At 44.9% G+C, this 24,194-nt stretch overlaps 1 protein-coding gene and 1 long non-coding RNA gene across 2 annotated transcripts in view; one reads left to right on the top strand and one right to left on the bottom strand.

The window, feature by feature from the left end:
- The first annotated feature begins 12 nt into the window (after positions 1-12).
- PLXNA2 (plexin A2) overlaps positions 13-24,194 on the top strand; it is a 294,027-nt gene continuing 269,845 nt past the window's right edge. Inside the window, exons 1-2 of the mRNA XM_032449324.1 lie at positions 13-423; positions 2,182-2,268. The gene's annotated coding sequence lies outside the window, so the exon portion shown is untranslated. The remainder of the gene's footprint in view (positions 424-2,181; positions 2,269-24,194) is intronic.
- Positions 16,388-20,284, bottom strand: LOC116654432. Its single transcript, XR_004309682.1, has 2 exons — positions 19,849-20,284; positions 16,388-17,572 (listed from the first exon to the last, which is right to left on the bottom strand). It is a non-coding gene; the product is annotated as an uncharacterized LOC116654432 (long non-coding RNA).

Raw genomic sequence — 24,194 nt, 5'->3', positions numbered from 1 at the left:
TAATCTCCATCAACAGCGCTTTAGACTGTTTCAAACCAATCATTGCACCTCACCTTCCTGAGAAGTACAGGAAATATTCACCATTCTTAAATCCTTCCTATAGTTTGGAGTTTAAAGGTGGGACAAAGCCAACTTTGCTGACTGCATTCTGTTGGTTCACAGTGTGGTCTAAAATGACTCAGAACAGCCATCTATGTGGTCAAGTTTAGTTTGTTATCAGGAACGATCAGCTTTAGGGCAACATCAGATCACATTACTTAAGTTTGGAACCCTCCCTTTATTTGCTGGCAGATTCTGTCAATGTAAAAGTCCAGAACCAGGACTGGGTCAGAACTTCTGGGTGTGAAGCAGAAGCTGAAAGGTGGAAGGCAATGACAGAGCTTGGACAACTGATACAACTGCACCTGTGGACACAGCAAGGAGGTGAGTGGACACAGAGAGGAGCTGCAGGAAGAAAGCAACATCCCCTGCTGAAATCACCCTATTAAGGCCATAATTCAGTGCCCCTGCTGAGGATGAATCACCATATGTGCACGAGCATCCATTTCCCCTTTGGTGCTTCCCTGCCCCATCCCTGGGCTGTGTGCTGGGCAATGGGCACCGCACAGTCACAGGGTGATGGAGGGGGAGTGAAATTAAAGCCAACGTTATGCAGGATAATACGATTGGCCTGAGAGAGATTTAAGGCAGAGATAATGAGAACAAAAGGGAAGCAGTTACTGCTCGGAGTCTGGGTGCTGAAATGAGACAGCTGTGATAAACCCACTTGGAGTGGGAAAGCAGAGCAGTGGGTGCAAAGTCAGCACTCAGGGTTTGGCCTAGAAGCATTGAGAAAAGCACTAACAGTCAGTGGGAGGGAGAGGGAACACGTCCCCGTGTGTGCTCTGCAAAGAAACCCATCTACATGGTGAATCCTGACCTTGAATGGTGCAAATCTAGGATAGAAATTGGGGCCTTGTGCTGAGCTCTCCATGGGCTCGCGTTAAAATAGAAGTTATTAAGCAGAGGTGCTCCGAGTCAGCACCAATCTTGGTTTTAATGGCATGAATCAGAAGCGAGGAGGTGGGATGCAGGATGGGAGGGCAATATCAGCCCCATTGAGCACAAAGCAGAGCATGGAGGGGCTTGGGGAGGGCATTGCATCCACTATGATGTCAGTGCTGGGTTTGCTCACTGGGTGGTGTCACAGAGGTTTTGCCTTGGGACAAATGGGCTCAAGCTCAGCTGTCCTGTGCTCAGAGGGGATGTGGAACATTGCTGGGTCTGTGGAGTGAAAATAAATGTCTCAGAACATCGTCATGCAGAGGGCAAACAGGAGGCAACAGCACAGCGGTTTGCAGACAGAGAGACAGACAGAGACGTGACACCCTAATGGTAAATACAAGCTCAGAAAGCAAATAGAGCTCAGCTGTGACATGGCAGGGAGGGGTTTTGCTCCATCCCAGCTCCACAATGCAATTAGGTGCTGCTCACAAGTGGCAGCTGCAAGCATTGCTTTGCTTTGCAGCTTTAAGAGTAAAGCACAGCGCTGCTTATGCAGCAGGGAGGCTCATTCACATACAGCTGGCTGGGCAGCAACGCGATGCTGCTTGCATCTGCATTGGCTCAGGTGGAAGGAACTGCTCTTATCTCACGGATGAGTCGCCTGGTGGTGCATTTTTGTTTCCTTTTTTGTAGTTTAAGTGGTTAAATTGGAGACACAGAGGATTTAGCAGCACGAGCTCAACAGGTTAGCATGGGTTCCATGGGTGCTTTGCAACCCATTGCAGTTGGCGCCCCCTGGTGGACACAGCCGGAACTGCAGCAGCAGCGGCTCGCGCCCGGAACCGCGTGGGGCCGTTTCCTATTTCCCTCCCCACAGGAGAAAAGAGTCGATGGGATCGATCGAATCGAGTAAAAATCTCGTTTTTTTACTGTTAAGATGCTGAAATTTGACCGAAAAGCTTCACCGGGAGTGATCTCTCCCTGTCTGCTTGCTGTGTGTGGTAAATAATCCAGGTGATAATATAATAATATATATAATATGATAATAATGAAGAATTCAGCTTAAGGAGGAGGTTAATTCGATGCGTGAGGCCTTGTCCCGCATGAGGTTATGTGTGCTTCTGCTTTGCTTTCTTTCCTTTCCTAGGCCAGAGCGTGTCCTCACATCACTTATCTCTGCTTTATCTTCAATTACAGGTGTAGCAAAAGAAGGAAAACCCCACCACGATGCTTCTCTGCAGCACCCAGTGGCCTTTAATCTGTTTTCCTGACCTAGAGCTTCAGGTAAGCCCCATAATAGCTCTGAATGCAGAGCAGCCCCCCATTATGGCATGCTGCACAGCGGGGGCTGCTTCCTGCACTGTTTGTTTTGCTTGCTGAGTGTTGACAGGCGAGCAAACAAGATCTGCGTATCACATCTGCTCCCAAGACTCCTCTTAAGTCTTTATAAGTAGCCAAAACATATCAGGAGCTGGTAAGACAACACGCCGGATGGATTTATGCTTATTTTTCTGTCCTTTTTTTTCATCAGTTTGCTGATAAGTTGAAGCTAAATGACAAAACATGAGTCCATCCCTCGGTGTGTGGGAGGGATGATCTGAGCTGCTCTGCTAATGGGGAGCTGCTCCCTGCATTGAGCTGCTGCTCTGCAACCCAAGCCCCATACATAAGCCTTTGCTTTTCTCACCTGACCATAGACACACATCAGTCTATTTCCCCAACCCTTTCCCTTTGCTTTTGTGATGTTTGGAGAAGTGTTTGTCTTCCCAGCTCCTGTTAGATGTAATTACTGTGAATATCTGTTTTCTGGCCACTTGGTAATAGCTAACAAGGTCTGCTGTGACACGGGGAATACATCCAAAGCCTATTTAAATACTCCTTTCTCTGTTGTGTTTAAGGAGATGGCAGTTATCCTTATGGGCACACACACTGCCCTGAAGGTACTTTGTCATATGCAGACAAGCAAGGCTCCTCAGCAGCACCAAATGCTTCCCTACCACCTGGCAACGTGCAGGACAGGTGACAGCAGAGCAGCCTCTGAGCTGGGAATTGAGGCAGTGGTATCTAATCACGTAGCAGTCTTTTATTTTCCTTCTTTTGCCCCTGTTTTTTTTCCCCTCTGTGAGTTCTCTAAGCAGAGCAGCTGATTCGATGCATGTCTCTTTAACCAAGCCTTTGCTGAGGGCTGTTCCTCTAAGAGCAGCATCACGGCAGTGCTTTATGGAGGCACTGAAAAGTGCCACAACTCCTAAGCAGCTGAGATTTACATTGATGGGTTTTATTCCTGAGCCACCTCCCTCCTCATAAAGCTTCATATAGGTTTTGAAATGCCTGACAAGAGACCACCTGCCTTTCTCCTGATTTATTACCGGAGTCATCTGGTGCCATTTGATTCCTCCCAGTGTGAAACCATTCATTATTTATATTGCCAAGTACCAGGAATAGCTGTCAGGTGTCCATCCTCAGGTTCACAACCACAGAGAGGAAAGCAGAGGCTTTGTGAGCATCACTACACCAAGAGCAAGGTGTAATAGACAGGCTGCCCACAGGGAAGGAGCAGAGCCAGTGTGAAGTGCTAAGAAGCAGCTTCAGACCCTCAGGGCTTCATGCAGAGAAGCAATGTGCTGTGGGAATGGCAGAACCCTGCCCGTCTGCTCACCAGGAGCCCTCCTTGGTGCTTTAATTCAGCTCAAACCTGTCTGTGCGTTCAGGGCTCTGCTGATCTCTGTGTGTCAGGCTCTCCTGACTTTAAAACAGCTGGTTTATTTTGCTTCCCAAATGTGTTTCTTGGCTGCCATCCTCCTTTCGCATCTTAAAGCTTCAGTCTTCTGGTTTGTAATGATCTCACGGCTTGAATGGCGATGTTGGCTCTCAGCACCTCTCGTGTGGCTGTTTGTGAGCATCACCAAAGGGCGGTGGTGGTGGAAGCAAACAAGCTCCTGCTACACAAAGCAGAGGTAGATTTTAATAGGAAAACTTGACATTCGTGGGGTCAGATTGTCTGTTTCTTGTGCTGCCTTCTGCATAAAGCCAGGTTTGCAGGAAAAGAAAGGCAAAAGGCCAGATGCTTTGGTTCAGCATAAAGACCAGCCCCACCAACTGTACCAGTACAGTTTTGTGTGTGTGTGCAAAGGAAGGAAGAGAAAATCAGACCGTTTTCCCCAGGCCATAGAATTTCTCAGATATCCATTTCAAGGTGTTTATTGCAGCCTTTCATCCCGTCCCCTGACTGCTGAGATTTAAATTCCCTGCCTGGCAACAGATGGGATGCCAATGTATTTTTAGCAGTTTGTTTGCTTTGATTGAACCCTTAAACAGGATCTTGCTTTTTTAAGTCCTTGAATTGCCCTGGGGGCTGAACTGTGCACAAAGACATGCAAGAGCAAAGTTGCTTGTGCAGAGCTGCTATCCCAGCTGTATTGCAGCGCTGTTGTACTCAAGGAGACCCATGGTGTGCTGTAGCCATTAGCTGCTATGCAGGATTGTTTTCTGCCTTGGGAAGCTGTGAAAAGCTGTAGCAGAGAGGAGCACACTGAGCTGTGCATGCTCTTGTTCAGCTCCTTGCTCAAGTTTGAGTCATAGAGTTCCTTCAGACCCCTCATTTATTCTTTTTTCCCCCCTTAAATTGCTTTTAATAAGTGTGATGTGGAAGCTCTGATTGGATTCCTCACTCAGAGGGTTCATTAGGTACATCTAAATAAGAAACAAAATGCATTCCTTTGGACTCCATTTCCTCTTTCCAAACTAAAATGTTCTGCTCTCCAGAGAGTTCTTGTTTGAGAATTGACTGAAGGTAATTATTGCAGATAATTAAGATCACTAAGCAAAGTAATTTAATTTTCTTTTTCTCTTCTTCCCTCCGAGAAATTCAAACGTCTACGTAGCACTTTATCAATAAGAAGCCTTTTAGGAGGCAGTGTTGGCTGAGGATGCTCTCAAGCTAGAACAACTGAGCACAAAGTGAAACCCAATAGCAATACTTTGAAAAGCAGTGACTTACTGCATTGAATGAAGAGTCCCCTGTTCCCAGATGCTGGTTTTGAATGTTGTTGCTCTTTAATTCTGCTTCCACCATAAGGGCAGAGCAGCCCAACTAACTGATGTGCAATCAACTGTGCTGGGCATGGCACAGCTGAAGGCCTTGAAATGAGGAGGTTCCATCAGTGCCACCTGCGGAAGCTCTACTTAACTAAGGTGGTGGGGGGAGGTGGAAAACTGGAACAGTTCAGAGTGTTGGAGGACTGGAAGAGCTGAGCAAGACGAGGTACTGTGGCTTTCTGCTTTGTTTTCCTGCTTCGTTGCTGTGATTTATTGTGTCTCTGGGTGTTTGTGTGCTGTGTAGGAGGTAAAAGAGACTGGAAGAAAAGCTGTTGTAACTTTTTTGTTGGAGTGGGTAATCAAAGATAAAGAGGGGATTACTGCAATGTGTATCACAGTGCTTCTAGTGTCTGCTGGTTCTGTTCAAAGCTGGAGAAGGTCCCTGTTCTTTGCAACTTGATGGTGTCGAATTCTCCTGAAATACTTGAAATAACACCTGAACTTTGTGGCTGTGAAATGGGAGCTTTCAATGGCCTCGTTTCCTTATTGGCCCTGCTGCTTTGGATGCAGGTGTGTGGCACGTATCTGTGCCTCTTGTTGCTGGCTTGCTAAGATAGGAGCACAGCCTTGCACCTCTGCAAGGCTCACCAGATAGCAAGCAGAAATGCACTCTTCCTACTGCCTTGGGACAGCTAGAAACATATATTTCTGTAGCACTGGTGCTCTAAGCAGCTTGGATGGGTGAGATGTGCTTTTACAGACCTGTTCTCCCTGACTTTGCTTGATCTATTCTTGTAGTTCATACGATGGAATTCCTAAGGTGTAAGCAATCCTCTAACAGCCAAAAGCCTTGTCTGAAGTCCCAAAGCAGGCACTGTTCACATTTTAGACCCTGATTTTGCAGCAAGGTGGGGTTTTGGCTGAGTCTTTCAAGGTATCTGTACATGCCAAGTGATACTCAGCATATCTGAAGTGGTAAAAATCTTGCTGTAATTAACTTAGTGTATTTTATGGTGTTTTGTGTGTATCTCTGGCATGTGGCGGAGGATCTGGGGTCTTTTGATCCAGAGGTGGTGATTTATTGGGCGACTGCATATCTACACACCATCAGTCATGCTGGAAAGAGGCACTGTGATCTCATCAGTCTGGGAGAATGAGACATGGAAGGACTTCTATCAGATGAAGTGGAGGCTGATGGATGGAGGAGCCATGGAGGTATTGATTCGAGTCAATAAATTATCTTTTACATTAATATTGTGCAGACGGTAGCAAATAGAGGCTCTGCGCTGGTGTTAGTGTTCTCTTCCCATGATGAAGAATTGCCATTTTGTGAAGTTCCATTTCAGTGAGGAATGGGAAGTGATTTCATATGGAAATCTCAGTTCCATTATGTAAAGAACCAGGTAAAATGCACAATTGATAATGCAGGGAAAGCAAGGAGAAATGGTGTGAGGTGGCGAAACTTTGAGCAGAAACTTTGGCATAGAAAAATCCATTCCCACTGAATGAGCTGAAGGGGTTGGTGTGTTTTTTGTGGGCTCCTCATGGCTCGTGTTTGCTGATAAAACTTGGGTGGGGAGAGAAATGACAGTGTCCATATGCACAAGCATTGCAAACACCTGAGATATCTGAGAGCAGCTCTGGTGCTGCGCTCTGCTTGTGCATCCAAGTGCAAATATCAATGCTGAAAGCCATGGGGTGGCATTACTGCTATGTAGGTGTATTTCCCCCTGTTGCCCACTGGAGGTCACTGGAACATTGTTTACGGGTGTCTTTTAGGACAAAGGAATTGCAAATCTGATCTTCCAGGAAATTAATGTTTTTTTAATAGAAATACATAGATCTTTATATGCAAAATTGATTAAGAATAAGTCTCCAAATTACTCATAATCCCTGTGTGTGATTTGTGGTTTAGAAATAGTTCTCATGTCCCGAGGAGATACGGTCCCATTCTTTATTTTACAGCATTATGAATTAACAGATAGAAAGTCAAAGGCTGTAATGAGCTCCGTGCTTCACCTGATGGATGTGTCCAAACAAAGTTGGGGACACAGTCACCCCAATCTGAACCTGTGCTGCTCTAGAACCAGCAATCCTGCCTTTGCTTTGTTGAAAAGCTCTCCTTAAATGCTTGCTTGTAAACCCCGGAGCTGCATAACTCAACTGTTTTCCCAGGAAAGCAATTAAGAATGTGTGTTAATAAGAAATAAAGTTGTTTGCAAATTTTTAATGGTTTAAAAGATGCCCTGGGGAAATCGCCAACAAATGGGACGCTTTGATATGGCCCTTCACTAGCCAAGCAGCTCTACCTGATACAAATGTGATCAATTAAAAACCACCAGGAGGAAAGAACATATTCTTTTAAAGTAACATACATAGCCAAAAGGGTTTTCTAATGTGATTAGAGACTGGAGGTGGTGTGTCCTTTATCCCCTCTGTGCTGAAGGAGAGGAGGAAAGGTTCTGCCTTGCTGTGCTCTGCTTTGCAACATGAGAAGGTGAAAGTGCACAGTGGTGGAGTTGTATGAGTGTGGCATTTAATGACCCAAAGATGGGTCTGGATGTGCTGGTACTGGTAAGCCAAGCAGTGCAAACTGCACTCACTTGGCTCTCAGGGTATTTCTGTAGTGTGTGTGTTTGTAAAATATTTACTGATAACCTGACAGCACCTCAAACACTGATGGAAAACATCCAGGATGAGATGAATCAAGTGGACATGAGCAGTGATTGAAGCCTGTGCTTGGTTCTGTCTGCAGTCAAAGGAGAGACGGATGGCTCCAGCAGGGCAGCAGGTGTAAGTTTTAAGACATAATGAATTGTTCTCTAGAGGTTCTGCTCTTTGTCCATTGATTTCTCCTCCCCGATTATTTTCGACAGACAATTGACATCTCCTTGCAGGTGAGATTAACCCACGCAGAGCTTTGCTTTGGGGAGTGTGTTATTGCATGAGATGGGTCTGGGTGCTGTGCTGGGTTCAAGTGTCCTCGTGCTGCTTTATGAGATAAAGCAGTGGAGCATCTTCTCTCTCATGGTGGTGGCACACAGCAGGGAGGTGGCACGGTGTGGTTCTATAGTGCTGTGTGTTTGTATAGAGGGTCTGCTTGGCTTTGTAACACTATTCTAAATAGGGTTTACCCCCATAATAGTTCATTCTGCTCTTTCTGATGCATGCACTATGTACTGTAGGGTGGCACGGGGTATTGCTGCATCTGTGGAAAGCATAAAGTGAATACGTTTAGAAGGGGGGAAAAAACAACATTAAAACACAGCTTATTTTTTGTTTCAATTCCATGACTGCACAGACCATCCCATCATCGTGAGCCACAGCTTGTGCTTTAAATAACCTAAGGGTTGGCACTTTGCTTCTACTGTGGCTTGGGAATAATTTGATGAAGTTCTCTAAATTACTGAAGGTGCTTATGTCTGACACATGCAAAGAGCAGGAGCTGAGGTTTTCATGCTGCCGTGGAAAACATTAATGTGGCAGGAATAGAAGGCAGAGTGTAAGGCAGGAGACTGTCTGAGGCAGGTGGAGAAAGGAGAAGTGATGAAGTGACATCAGTGCTCGCTGTAATTCAGACGTGCAATGGGTATGTGGCCTCCATAGGGCTGGATTCTTGTAGTCTATAATAAATTTATGGAACTACGTGTAGTTTTCTGTGATGTATGTCTATATATACATGATAATCAGCGGAAGATTTCATTACTGCTATGACAGGTTCTGTCCAACTTGTTTGCTCCTGTGATTATTGCAATTTGCTTCTCCTGGAGTCTCTATGAGGCATGACAAGGCTCCAAAGTTAGGGTGAGTTACACAAAGGACTCCTTTGCATATTAAAGACTTTGCACTGTCACTTGACTAAATTTGGGACAGCATCTACCACTGTGAATGTCATCATGGAGATGAATTCTGCTGCTCATTACTGGGGTGTTGTGATAAATTGGTGGAGGGAGGACTATGAAGTGGTGGTGTGCTTTTTTTTTCCCCAAGCCTTGTCTATGCTCATTTTGCTTCCCTCCATCCCTAGCAGTCTCAATCCCTTGATAATAAATGCAGCTCGCATACAAGCAACCCCCCAGACTGATTTCTCTCCACTGGAACGAGTGATTTAAAAGAACAAGAAAAGACATTGAATGTGTTCATTATTGATAATCTTAAAGATTTACTGCAGGCTTTCGGAAAAAGCTCCAGCTTTAAAGCAAGCTGCTTTTATCTCCCTTTTTGTTTGTCTAGTTGGCTTTTGTGGGTTTTGTGGCTGTTTTTCTTTCCCATCTCGTGTAGGTAGGGGCCTGAATTATTTCCTTTCTGAGGGGAAATCTGTATGGCTCTGCCATACTTGCAGGAGGAAGAGTTTTGCTAGTGTATCAATGTGTGGGGTATCAGAGCCAGGGGCTGCGATTCTTTCCATTGGCTGCTTCATGGCATCCTGAATTGTAGATACTTGTAACAAGAACCATGGGGAATAAAACCAGTGGTGACTGAAGCTGTATCCAGTTCAATTCAGATGAATCACAGTAGTTTGTTTTGTTGCTCCCAGCTTTGAGGGAGTAGAAACAGTTGGAGTCGTGCAGGAGACGCAGGTGGGATTCAGGTGCTTCATGACTAAACCAGAAGGTAGAAAACCAGGGCAATGGGAATCTACTAAAAAGCCAAGGAACAGTGGGTATCTCCATTGGGTTCTGACCTTTCTCAGCCTGTATCAGAGGACAGCGTTAGTCACCCTGTGCTCAGACTTGTTAGAGATGTTAAAGTACAGGATACCAAGCTGGGAGGTACAGACCTGATGTGCTCATTCACCTCTATGCCCTTCAGCCTCCAGAAGATCCAGAATTTCTAATTAAACCTGAAAAGAGGCTCAGGGAGGAGCAGATGGCATTAGAAATCATAGGATGTGAATGAGCTGCCACAGGGATGTGAACTTTTCACCCATATAACCTCTTGATGGGCACAGGGGGAGACCTCTATGCTGACCCGAAACCAGAGCCTTCTAGGAAGGTTGGGAGGTGCTGGGGGTTATCATGGGGTGGCAAGTGGGTCTCAAGTCTGGGCTCTGTTCTGTGCTAAGCATGCTCGTTATTTCAGAATAATCAGTTTTCCTATATGGATGACTGTCAGGAAGCAGACTGCACTGCCCCAGAGATGTGTGCAATGGCAGAAGCAGCAGATGCTCAATATCCTGGGAAATCAGGACCTCCAGTGGGAGTTTCTTCACCCATTCCCTTCTGTCTGGGCAGGAGCACTCGTGTGTTTGTGCACAACCACAAAGCAAGAAGGGGAGCTTCCCTTTTTGTGCATTGGGGAGAGAACACAATGTGATAACAGCTGAGATGGAGCGTGTAAATGGATGCTGCAAAAACTGAACAGGGAGAATCTGACCATAAGAGTAAGGATATAACTTTGCTCTTCTGGAGTGCTGGTGACACAACCCAGAGCAAGTCATGTTCCAGCTGTTTTATGTTCTTCACTTGCACTGTGCTTTCCTTTGTAAGAGGCACAGGGGAAGTGCCATGTAAGAGTGGTTTCCTTCTGGCACAGAAGGTGTAATTTGATGGTTTGAACTTGCAGGTGTGGAGTTCTGATGGCTGAAGAGGCGTTCATGAGCTTAACATTAAAAGAACAGCCACAAAGTTGGATGATGCTCAACCTGAATGCTAATAAGACATAGAGGACTTGGTGTATTTAGTGGTCAGATTCAGCACGGTGTATCTCTGAGTTCCTCTGCTTCAGGGTTTTCCCACCTGTGTAAGTGAAAACCTATTGGGCAAGCATCAATTCAGTGACATATTGGAGGAAAAAGAATCTGAATGAGCTTTGGATTTGTTTATTCCTAAGTAGCTGGAGTGAGTGAGGGAATTTGTGTTGAATCTGGGCTCATTCACTCTCCTGCCTTCCACGATGTGATTTTTTGCTTCTGAAGCAAAAGATATTTCCCAAAGGTCTCTGAGCATGTGTAGCTGTATTTCATCCCTGTAGTTAATTCAACAAAGGATGCTGGAACACAGAGTATCAGAAAACATTTTCTGTGTTCGGAAAGCAAAACCATATGCTCAAACCCCATCATCAGTTCACAGGCATTTTAATAACCTCATACTTCACCAATCAGAATAATTAAATAGGCTCATTATTTAAAATATTCATTGTGTCCGGATTCCATGTTTGGCTTTCTTGGTCAATTTGGTTCTTGCTAATCTGGGGGAAGGAAAGAATGTTCTCTAGTGCTTAATTTGCATTAAAAACACTATAATTTGTAAGTAAATTGGAAAGCTTTTAAGTGGAGAGGGAACATCAGTGACTTGACAGTCAAAGCTCTCCTTTGTTTTTCAAGCATAATGTTCCAGAAAGATGCTCTTCCTTTCTTGGTATTACACGGCAGTAAGAATGAAGCCTTGTAATTGTTCATTAATCTACGGTTATTAAGAGCCTGGTAGAAAGCGCCAGAAAAGGAAAAACAAAAAGACCCGGAGTGGGTGCTATCTTGCTTATGATACCTTCATTAAAAAATGGACTCTTGATGGCTTGCCCTGTGTAAGGAGTTGTCAGCAGCATTAGGGTTGGGGGATTCCTCTTCTTGATGACCCAAGGGATGTTCCCACAGGGGCTCATCATTGAAACTTGGCTGAAAGAGAGAAAAAGATGTAAAAACATTTCACTGTTGCTAAAGAAGAAACTCACTGTAGGCAAAATGTGATTTTTCCATTGTGGCCAAGCAAGGAACTTACTGGTTTGACTCAAAAAATGACCCAACTAGCAGATGGACTCTACTTTTCTTCCTTTTTTGCCTTGGTGTATTTGATTGCAAGGATATTCTTGGGGGACAAATCTTTATCCGCTGTATTAAAGGCGCTGCTTTCTTTGTTGCTTCCTCCTCTTTATTTAGGAGGAGGGTAGAGGAGTGAGAAACACAGTGGAGAAGCTTATTTCAATGCAGATCTATGGTTGATAATTGCAGTTTTAAAGCCTTCTCAACCTCCAGCTGAATGAAGATAAAGGAATAATGGCTGTGAATTATTAGCTGCTCCACTTACCTTCAAAACAGTTCTTACACTGTTGTGATACTTGGGATGTATTTATTACTGTGTGTCTTTTGTTTTTAGCACACATGTGGTTGCTGTGGTTTTGGTTTTAGGACCCCTATGGTAATTCTGCATCCATCTTTCTGCTGTGGGTGTGTAGGGCTAAAATCAATGGATTCTCTGTTTTATGTGTTTCTGAAGTGATCAGATCCTTTTCTTTTTCACCCCATTATTTTTAGGCCAGGATAATGCAGCAGATATGCAACTGCAGGTTGTGGCTTGTAGGGAACTCAACCAAATGGACTCTTGACCATTTCTCAGAAGTAAAGGGGGAGAAACACTGTGGATGGGTGTAAATAAAGAGAAACCTAACGCTCCTAATAAATATTATTAGAGCCACCAAGTCCAGCTTGTAGCAGGAAGGTTCTATAACTGATGGTTATACCTATCTGCCAGGATAAAAGAATGGCAAATCAAGATGGATGTGTTTCCACCTGTCTGAACTAACAATTTATCACCCTAATTCCTAATGGATTGAGCACTTGCTAAAGCAGAGTAATTGTTTGGATGTGTAAGTTGGCTTTTGGATGTATGGGATTTATGATGTATCAGGGTATGGACAGCAAGTCTAATATTGTTGTATACTAATTTTTATGCTCATGCACATCATATGGTAGTGCAAGACCAACATGCTATCCAACATACAAGCATCTATAATGGGAATGCATGCTGCAAGTTCATAGGGTTCTTACCACATTAAGTCAACCTAAGGGGAGACATTCTATCTTATAGAGCAGAACTACATCTGATTATGGGTCACTATTAAGACTGGAGAGAAGAAAAGATACTCTGTGTGCTCAGGAGGCAGCATGAGGCTTCAATGCCTTATTGCTGCAGGTTTGCTGGAGAACCAGATGGAAGATGCTGGAGAAGGAACATCACCAGAACTGTGTGGATACCTACAACATAAAGGGGAAGTTTTTTGATCCCACTGATTAACTGAGGATGATGCTGGGAACAAAACTTATAACACACAGCCTCAGTAAAATGGCTTTCACGGCCTGCAAATGGAAGATGTCCATCCCAGTCAATGAGTTAGGATCTGGTTGTTAACACGTGAGGAAAGTAAATCACCAACATTATGGGGCTGGATCATCTTCTGAAACCCTATAGCTCTTATAACCTTTTAATTGGCCTAATGGGTCAGATGGGCTGGATTTGAGAGCAAAGTGTTGTGCTGGAGGATACTACCCTCATGAAGTTCTTGCACCTTTGATTTGAAACTGCTGCTGGCATATGTTATCCATGGTGGCTGAATGCACAAGATTCAGCAGACAGAGCTGTGAAAGACTTGATTGCTTTTCTCACCTGCCCGAGGAGTGTCAGACCCCGTTGTTTCTGACAGTGTGCTTCAATTAGGTCTTAAAAATAAACGTGGTAATACATCCTCCGAGCAACTGGAGATGCTGTGGTGGGTTCCTTGGAGAATGGAGCAGCTTGATTTAGGCTTAAGGACGATGCTTCTGCACAAGGGAGCCACCAGTCACAATAATTACATCGCTGTCTTCTCATAATATGATTTATTTAGATGTTGCTGTATGAATTAATTCCCTCTAATTGCTGCTCTTCTCACTGTAAATCAAGGCTTCTTGCTTTCTGGAGAGTAGTGAACATGATCCTACACTGAAGTAATTAGTCCAATTAGTAAGGAAAGCAGATGTGGAAAACCAATTACTTTCAGGAATATGTCTGCTCCCATGTAGCCCAAATGCTGTTCAATCAAAATATAACAGTAATTTAATAAAACATTGTTTTATTCATCGACTCCATTCAGCACGGGGGGCTCCTCCTGGCTGCTTTGGAGAAGGCAATGTCTGAGGTTTGTGGCTGCAGAGATGTGAAAGGAAAACAGCTGTAGTTGGATAGAAGTGATGCTTTCTTATCCTTATACCCACTGTGCTGCCTCTGTATGGCAACAGGTTGCCTTCTACCTAGAAGGCGCTTTGTTTAGAATATGGAAGTAATCGATAAAGCATCAAGAGTGGGGAAAAAATTGAGGGAACAGCACCGAGCACTTTCTTCCCTGTAATTAATTGTACAGGGGGGTCCTTGGAGCCGCTCTCAGTGGGACAAGCACAGCCAGAGGCGCTGTGTCTGCCTGCATTGAGCAGGGAAACCAATGTTCTCACTGGGGTTTGTTTTTAAGCTCTTTAACAAAACACACACAGAGGAAGTTTTGCTGCTGAAGTTCACCCATCTATTTTCTTCTATCTACCGCACGGAAGACAAGTGTTCTCATAATTGGGCCATTAAAGGAGGTGTTGAAATGTTGCTAATTGTCAAAGGCAATTAAGTGTAGCAACATGTCACAGGTAAATTAACGAGGCTGCAGGTGTTATGAGCAAATTGCATTTCTGTGGGTATCAAACAACTCCCGTCCTTTCTGCTAGCTGTCTGTGCAGCCCTGGTGAGCTGCTCCTTTAGTGATGCCCTCATGTTTGGGCTGCCTATATGTGTGGGATCTCTCCAATAAGCAGGCAGTTCTGCAGTAAGTTAGTAATAAAACAGCAGCAGCGCCGTTATCTGCTTTGTTCCACGCTTTGCTATTTTCAGGAAGACCTGCAGTGACCCAGAAGCACTGCTGAGAATGTTTAGTGTTTTAACCTTTGAATAAATATCATCGGGGTTGGGGAGGGGTTATATCTGATCACAGTTTAACACACAAAATTTGGAGCTCCTCTATGAGTGGCCAGCAGCTGTATTGCTCTTGCCAAAACCCATGGCATAACAGCCTCCCCCTGCAGCTCACAGAGCCATGGATATTAGGGGAGCCCACAGAAGGGTGGGACTGCTGCATGGCCCTATAATTATCCCTCTTTGTTCCTTTTCTCTTCCCGCTGCATTAGATGCCCTCCCTGCAAAGAGGCTTGTGATTATGTGTGTGTGCACGCGTGTGCTTGAGGGTGGGTGAAACCTAATTGTATATTATTAAAATATTATGATTATTTTTTCCCCCATTCCAAGCTGTAGGCGACGTGGCACCTCCCCGGTGCTTGGTGCAGCTGGTGTTGACTGGCACTTGTAAGGTTGTCCTCCAGGTGCTGCATCAGAAATCTTTTGACACAGTGTCAGTAATTAAGTGTACAATTAAGAGAATGTCTGCAATTAAGTTCAATCAGTCAGTCAATCAAATCTACATTTGGAAAGGGTTTCTAAAGGGCCTCTTATCCAAACCTCCCCTCTGCTTCAGAGCACTGCGGAGCTGACACCAGACACAAGGCAGTGCCTATGGGAGGGGATACAAAGGGCTGTATGGTCAGTAGTGCAGACAGCAGAGGGTATCCGAGGCTCAGCTCTGCTGAATGGAACTAATTTTAGGTAGGGAGTTCAGATTCATCACTAAAATAACTACTGAATGGGTTGGCAACTTTAGCTTTCTGTCTCCCTGCGTATCCAGCTCAGCTCAGTTGTATTATTGCCCATCTTTGTCCTTATGGAAAGAAACAAAAAAGGACAGGAATTTTGACAAGATAAACTCTATTGGCTTCATGGCACTCTGAGCATCCTTCAGTTCATGCCAGCTTTTGATAGAGATAATGGAGGGTCTTTTATGTGCATCTGTGGCAGACATGTACCATGTCCTGCCCAGTACATGAAGCTGGAGGGGAGGCACTGCCTGCTCTGCTGTGGTTCTTTGATGCATTTTCCTCAGCTGTACCACGCTTGAATTTCTTTTTAGCTACTCGAAAGAGTAACTTGAGGGCTTTTCTTGTCTGTGGTGCTATGTCAACTTGAGCAATGAGCCTTGGTCTCTTTGATAACGAGCTTGCATTTACATAGCACCTGTCATCTCTTAAGGAGCTGTGCTAAGTGCGTGTGTATTGACAAAGGCTTGTCCGTAGCAGCGTGCAGTTTGTCTGCTGTCTTCTATATTCATTGCTTTAATGCATGGAAAGCTGTCAACCAAAGTGTCCTTCATTGGCAGGAAGAAAGGAACAACTGGCTAGGTGCTATATTACTGTCAGTGCTGTAAATACACCTCAGTGTATCACTAATACCCTGCTGTATTTCTGTCCTTGTAGAGCTCCCAGTGCCCTACAAAGGCATGTTGTACCTGGGAAGCTGAATGCACCAAAGAGGGGTTGAGAAGTGCTGGGGATCCCAAGCAGGGCATGAAAGTACACAATGTGTTTTGCTTTAAATATACTAGATCTCATTTTCTGTGGCCTCTGATCCAAGGATATGAGGACCTCAAAAAGGCTATTATAATTGGCGGGTGATTGGGTTTAGAGGTGATGTTTCTGTGTATCAAACTGAAGTGTGTTAAACTCTGAGTAATCAACACTGACACCTTAAAAGAAACGCCTTGTGTTTAACCTGAAGAATCTCAGTTCTCCCTTGGCTTGGATCTTATTTACATGTGTTTTATTCCAAAATAAATAAGCCTACAGTTATAATGGTGTTCTGCCATGCTATGAAGATACAGCAGCAGGGATGCTGGAGGGAGGTGAAGGTGGATGCTTAGAGGAGGATCCCTAAGGAAATGCACTGTTTGTGCCCTGAGACAGTTCCATTCTGGTTCCTGCACTTGGCTCTACAATCCTAGAGGGAAGATGACTGAAATTAAAGGTTACACATCTTATTTATCCACATTTGTGTTTAATATCCCACTTAAAAAGGTATTTAAGCCTCCAGGAAACCAGCTTGTGGTCTTTGTAGACTTCTTTTTATCTCTACATACAATGCAGAAAGTACGTACGTTTTCAAAATGGGCTCTTAGTGGAGATTTAGAAGAAATATTCAACTTATTAAAGTGCTTGGTGTGCTGCTCCTGTTTGCCAGCATCCTTGGCCTCTGTTTGGTTGCCTGGTGCATCAGGGTCCGTGCTGTTTCCTTTCTCTGCCATTGGGAAGCAGCTCCTCTCGTTGCTGATTCATCTCCATGTCTCTTGTGCTTCACTCCACTGAAATCTGGTTGGGTACGAGACAGACTCCGGTGGAATGAAGGACAACAGAACACATGGATTGTCCTCATTTCTCTTGGAGAATGCAGGCATGTTCAATGTGTCTCACAATATGCTTTAGGGACGTGCAGCTGGGATATCAGTGATGCTCAAATCATATATAGGAGGTGTGAAACTCTACAGTCAGTGCTGATGGGAATCCTCTAGGATGAAACTTTCATTCACTAATACATTTCAACCCACCCCCCTCCCACTGTCATTCATTTTTATTTTAGCCTATTCTGTATTAACCAGGGGATCTGAATCTACAAAACCATAAGAATGCCGATAGGTACAGCAAAGAACTGTCTGGTCTTAGTTGCAATAATGAGAACACGTGAAGCTATTGCTTTCTTTCAGCCTAGGTAGGGCAAAAAGAATAACATGGCACTGCCAGCTTAGTGCTGCTCACATGCACCTCAATGCGGCCAAACTGAGTTAATTACATCATGGTGGGGGGGAGATCTGAGACCCTGAGCGAAGCACTGTCCAAACCCTCTAGGAGATATCTGTCCTCTTCCAAGGAGCTTCTCATCTGTGAGTAAAAGGAAAGGGAAAAGACTGTTAAATATTCGCCCTTCATCTCCCCTAGGGTTTCAGGGAAGGAATGGGGTCATCAACAGATGCATTTTACCACTTAGCACGTACAAACAAAGCAAAAATTAATACCAAAGTTTGGATGTGATGGATATGCTTTTGGGCTTGAATGTTGCTTCTCATCTAAAGAACTAGAAACACTAAAAGTCCACCCTGAAAGCCCCATCTATCCCAAATGAAACAAAACCTGCAATATTGTTGGAAACCATCATTCACAATTGGGTTTTGCTTCTCGGGGCCTTGAAGCCAAGTGAAGGATCCAAGTCCCAATTCCAACATCTTTGGTGCCTGGGTAAACTGGGAGTACTGGAGTGCCAAGTCCAGTTCTGACCAGCCCTGGGCTTTGGCTGCTCCCTGGTGCTTGGAGAACCCAGGGAACATCAGACTGTATTTGCTTGAGCTTTGCAGCTTAGGAGAAGGTTGGTTAGGAGGCAAAGCCTTGGAGGTAAATGGCAATGCTTGGCTGTGCTTACAGTAGGAAAACCAAAGCATGCCGTGGAGGTGCTGATAGAGGGTTTAACACAGCAAATTGCTCTGGGTGTTTTCTTGCTTTTCCTTTTAAATCTAAACCTGCCCGCTGCTGCATTGATGGCCCCTCCCTTTGCTTTGTCAAGACATGTTGAGAGCTTCTGGTTAAGTCCTGAGAACCAAGAGCTCATCAACTGGAATTCCTCCACGCAATCCTGGTTTATTTGAAATGCCTTTTATTAGGCAAGTTGCAACGGGTTTGGTGCCTGAACACCTAATGCACAGCTTCCAGCTGTTAACCACTCCATGCCTGGAACTACCAGTGGAGGAAAAAAGGAGCTGCAAGGCTGGCATTGGTTTGTTTCAGGAGCAGTTCAGACTATCAAGTAAAAGCAAGTACCAACAAAATCTTATGTAAAAACGATGCTAATAACTTGAAATACAAGCTCTAGAGACCTGCACCCAAAAGCTAACCACCCTTCCACCTTCAAAAAACAACCTGAAGTGCATTAAAAGTTGATATCATTTTTGTTCTGCTTTCTAATGAGATGCCGCTGGGTCTTTGCTTCTCACTGGGTAGAAGTCTTGGGAGTTGGGCTTTGTGCATCCACCTGAGCTGCAGCACGGATCCATTGCTTCCCCTGCAATGGCAGACCTTTAGCTAAAGGTCAGGTACAATTGTACTGGACTTCTCTGAACTTTAATGAGAGCCAGTGTTTCTATATTCTCGTCTGCAGGGAAACGAAGGGATAAAGATAGATGCTCTGACCGAAGCTCTTAACACTTTTGCTATATTAAAAGCACTTTGCATTGGGTCCAGTGATTACAAACCTTAGAAACTTCCTCAAAAGTGCCTGAAAATGGTTCTGCTGTCCAGAAAAGTCTAAAATAACTGATTTCATTACAACAAATGCATTCAAAATCAAGCGTGAATGAAATTATTTCTTCCAGGTGAGGCCTGAAACTAGGCATGAGTTCCCAAAGTAACACACACCTGCAACCCGTACCTGATTGAGTTGTTAGGTCTGGCAATGACCCTTTATTCTCTTAATTTTGAGCCAGTTTTGGGACTTGCAAGTTAAATTTGCTGTCTGCTCTTAGAGAAGAACCTGTTTCTACAGCAGTAGCTGAAGTCTCTTACAAAGCTCACCACTGAGGGATTGAGGCCTTCAGACTCTTTTGCCAGTGCTCAACAGGCAGAGAAAAGTAGATAGACTCAATAGGGGAGACAAGCAAGCTCAATGCACTAACTGCTCTGACCACAGGGCTGGATGCAGCTACCCCAGTTCTTCAGCATCTATAACCCCATAGATCACTGTGTGATTTCAGGACTTCAAAGAACTTTGCAAACTTCAACCTAATGTTTGATTAAATGTTCTCTATAGGCTACTAAGCTAAATCTTTAGGCAGCTCAAGCCTGGTATTCATTCTCACCAGTCCATGAAGTGTTTTTTAAGGGATCCCTCTATGTATTATCAACTGATGCTTTGAAAACCTTAGCCATTACTTAACAAGAAATGTTTGCAGCCTTCCCTTTTAAAACCTATCTCCTGGCCTTGCTTTCCAAAGCACAAAGGGCAAGTGCTGCAGCATTCCCACCAAACAGGGTTGGTGCAACTTAGTGCAAGAATGCAGCAATTCAAGGCATCTCTGCAGCCTCTTAAGAACCCATCTGCATATGATACTTCCCAGCCACATTCCCCCCCCAAAGCCCATAAGTTCTCAGTCCATGAGCTGTGCACTCACCTGTTAATTAGGTACAACTCCGGCTTGTAACTGTTTTACTGAACTTTAAACCCCACCAAAAAAAGAAGGGGTTATGGAGATGGGAACTGAACCCAGCTGGTAAAGAAGTACTTTCAGGGCCCTATGCATTCTCTTCTTCTTGTTCTTCTTTCCATTGACCAGAATTCCAGATCAAGTGGAACAGCAGCAGAAAATGCCAGCGTTCCTGCAGTGGGGTTGCACGGGTTGTCGTGCCCTATCAGCAAGGGGTGTTATAAGGGACTCAAGGGGTGTTATAAGGGACTCAAGGGGTGTTATAAGGGACTCAAGGGATTATATAAGGGAGAGAGGGGAGAGGAGCGGAGCCCTCTTTGGAGGTGCGCTTCGTGCACCCCCCAAAAAATAAATAAATAATAATAATAAATAAATCGAGGGGAGGGAAAAGGGGGGGAGGAAAAAAAAAGTGCTGGAGCCAGGAGAGCAAAGTTCTGCCCACTTTAAGGTGGTGGCCCCAAGGTGCAGTCTTTATTTGCGCCCCTGCTCAGGCGGCTCCGCGCTCCTGCGGGCGCAGCCAATGGAGAAAGCAAAGCTGAGCGCTCCGCCCCGCGTTGCGCTGCGCGTCTCCTGCGCTCCTCCTCCGACCTCTCCTTTAGGGAGGGGATATCCGAGCAGCGCTTGGTTCAAAGCACACTAAAGCTACAATAAACCCGTTCAAAACCAAGTGTTTATGATCTTAGAGATGGCATTGGAAGAGCTTCCATGCATTCATCCCAATTCCAGCACTAAGGTGTGAAATGATTCTCAAGTTGCCTGGTGTGTTATGCAAATCCCTTGAGTCCCTTATTTATACATACCTTTTAATGTCTCTTTGTAGTGCTAACCATATTGCTCTTCCATGCTGTTTCCCATATAAGGAGTGCAAATGAATCCCCTTCTTTTTCTTGCTCTTGCTGGAGATTCAAAATGGAGCAGCTTTGGTTATGACACAGGTCCCAAGGTTGGTGTGCTCCTTTCTGCCTGTGCTGAGTTGCATTTAGCAGCAGTGTGTGTTGTGACTCCCCACAGTCCGAAGTAAAAAGTTTGGGGTTTTATTTGCCATGCTTTTAATATAGAGTTGAAGCTATCAGCCTATAAATACATCAGCCTATAAATACTCGTAGAGAAAAGGAAGTCAATGCTTTCCACATGTGAAATATGCACTGCAGGTTATCACTATTAGGGTTATGTATTCATGTTTACCTATTGCTTGCTTTTATTTTAGTGAACAGGAAGCCAAACTCTTCAGTTTTGTGCTGCTGCTGGGTTTGGAGGTAGGGCAGTAGTTCTGCTAGATCGAAATCAGCTCTTTATTTGCTCCTGTAAAACAAGAAATAGCTTTACTATTTACAGCTCTTTCTGTTGAGGACAGATACGGTGGGGCTGGCTGCGGGGTGGATGGCTGGGTAAGAATGTAATGCCATTCCACTGTACCCAAGCATCAGTTGCTTTAAGCTTTCAATGCCCATTAGGTGGAAAAGCTGTTGGCACATCATAAAGCTGCTGCCAGCTCCCAGGCTGTGCTGATGGAAAGGTGTCAGGGGATGAAGGCTCTTCCCTGCCCTGTGTGATGGGCGCATTCCACTGCTTGGCTTCCCAGGAGGAACCCTGGGTGGTCTGAAAGCTTGTCAGCTTTGACCTCTAAATTAGTCCACTGAATGGAATCAGATTATTCACTCGGTCTGAAGGTTTTGAGACATGAAACGCAGCGGAGAAAAGCTCAGGGCCGCCTCTCTTGGAATTACCTGCTGTAAATTCAGTCCACAAGCAGATAGAGAAGAATTTGATGTTTTTCCTCCTTTGCCTCAGCAGTTTATTTATGATTGGTGGAAAAAGAGCTCAGTAAAGCAACTGCCTGACTAGGAGTGAGGAGTAAATACAGCCATCAGACTTTGCAATCCCGATATTTCCTATCACAGGAATGAACCCTGAGGTATCGCTATTTCAATTCTCTTTCACATCATTTCTGTGGTGTTGTGCAGTGTAACCTCCCTTCCTGCACCCTTCCTCTCTGCAGCACTTGCTCTTTGATGTGCATGGAGGGTTGTAGCCCTGCAACCTTTCCTGTGTGCAGTCCTTTGATTGCAGGGAGTCATTTTCCCTGCTCCCTTCTGGCTTTAGCACTGGAGTTACCATTTACTGTTATTTCTTCAAGTCAGCTTTGCTGGCATTTCTGCTGCCAGCCTTTCACTGGTGCATGTTCTCTTTAGCACTGCAGAAGGAAGGTGAACATGCAGTGTTTCCCTCTTCACTCAACCCCTGCTCTGTGCTGTCAGGTGGGTATCTCTGCATTGCACAGCTCATCTGTACCCCCTCTGAGGCTGCATTGACCGGTGCTTGATAGCACCACAACTTGAGCTGTGCTCCTCATTTAGCGTGACATCCTTGCAGAGGTCAATCAGCAGATGACAGGTTCCACTAACTTTAAATAAAGTATTCTCATCTGTAATTGCTTATTTGCAATTTGCAGAGGAAAGAAAACTGATTGCACCAGTCTCTCCTGTCGCCCTCACCCCATCCCCAGGCTCCACACAAGTTTACGTTCTCCTTTTCCCTTCCAAATTTAAAAGAGAAAACTGCCTCTGTTCTCTTCCCATTCTGCCTTTGGCAATGGGAGTTGGTTTTGGGTTACACACCTGGTTCTGCAGCTTGGCTTTTCCACATTAACCCATCTGGCTTCTTTCTTCCTTTAGAGGCATTGATTTAACTGTGGGATGTAACCTTGGCAGTCCTGTGCATCTCTCCCACGAGTCCGGTAGCAATGACTGCCTGGGGAGCAGAGCTGCTTTGTGCTTTGCTGTATCACCCTGTGAGGGCTAGAGCGCACTGTTAAGGCTTTCAAACCCTTTGGTCTGGTTTTGTTGTTTTGTTCTTGTGCTGCTCTTTTAGCCTAAAGAAGTGAAAAGAAGTACGGGGAGAAATAGGATGGTGAAGGGTTTAATTCTGTCTTTGTGGTAGGGAACATTTCCATGAAAGCATTTTCTTCTTTAAGAAGAGAGAGTTTAAGAGTTATCCATACTGCTTTGTTCTTGTTCAGATTGTTTTAGTTGCTATCATTTACCCCAGACCCCAATGAGAACAGCCGCTGAGCTGCACGCTGTTCTCTTGGTGCTGATCTTAGGGGCTGCATCCATGTGGGCACCTCCATTCTGCTGTGCTTCTCACTATATCCTGTCCTATTGCCCATTGATGCCCATGCAATAGCTGTGCTTGCAGCCCCAGAGCAGTGCTGCAGCATGGTGTTGGTTCATGCTCATGATGGGGAGGTTTGGGGGCACCCATCTGCTGCCCTGTTACAGCCGTTCTAAACTTCCCAATGTCTCTCATGCCCCATCACAGCCTTTCCAAACTTATCAGGTCTCTCATCCTATTTGGGACGTTGCTACCCAGCTGGTGTTTGGGAGGAACCCTAAAAGCCAAATGCAGTGCAACAAACTGGAAGGTGAGATATGTAACAAGCCATAATGTGGCAGAAACCCAGGGCTAAGGAGGGGACATAGCAGGAAGCTGGTATAACTGAGTCATAGATGGAGATACACGTCTGTAGAGAGCTGTGTTGTTTATAGTATAAAGATGTACAGAGAAACACAGCACAGAATGGAAAACTAAATTACAGAGAAACCTATTACCTGGAAAATATGGAGGTAATATTCCTCCCACCGTTCAGTTGTTTAGGGCTACATTAAAAAGTTGCCTTCCACTATAACAGACGCTCTGAAGAATCTGATAACTCTTGTAGGTGGGAGGGAGAGCTTCCAGGGAGCCTATGGTCTACAGGAACAGTGTGTTTGTCTTCAACTGTATATTAAGAAAGCCGTGAACAGTAGGTTATGTCTCTTTGAAAATGCTTTGGGCACACATCTGTGCAGGTAAATGAATTGCGCTGCTTTAAGCCTGATGTGATAAGAGATCCAGGCCCCTAAATCACGCCATGTCCCCAGCTTTGGGAAGACACTGATGCTGTGTTCCCTCCACCTGGAGGATGCACACTGCCTGCACTTCTAAAAGACTTTTCCTAGAGGTTGTTGCGTTTGTTTCCTTGCTTCTACCTGACTCGGACCACCAGTGCAAAGCTCAGCTCGGTGTGCAAATAGAAGAGAATATTAGATCTCATGTCTAAGCAAACAAAGTGAAATGAAGGCGGTTCTGCAGCTGGCAGGCTGCTGCTTGAGCATGGCTGCACATCAGTATGCAACGCGCTGCAGTGCGTGAGGGTTCGGAAGCAGCTGGGTCTGACTTCTCCTATGTTCATATTTAGGGCACGGACGGGAGCACTGCTGACAGCTCTGACAGTGTTTGCAGATGGAGCTCTCTCCTAGTTCTTTCAATTA

The sequence above is a fragment of the Coturnix japonica genome, chromosome 26 (assembly GCF_001577835.2).
Source record: "Coturnix japonica isolate 7356 chromosome 26, Coturnix japonica 2.1, whole genome shotgun sequence".
NCBI classification, from domain to species: Eukaryota; Metazoa; Chordata; class Aves; order Galliformes; family Phasianidae; genus Coturnix; species Coturnix japonica.
The sequence above is the reverse complement of the archived record's forward strand: the minus strand, read 5'-3'. Positions and strand labels throughout refer to the sequence as shown.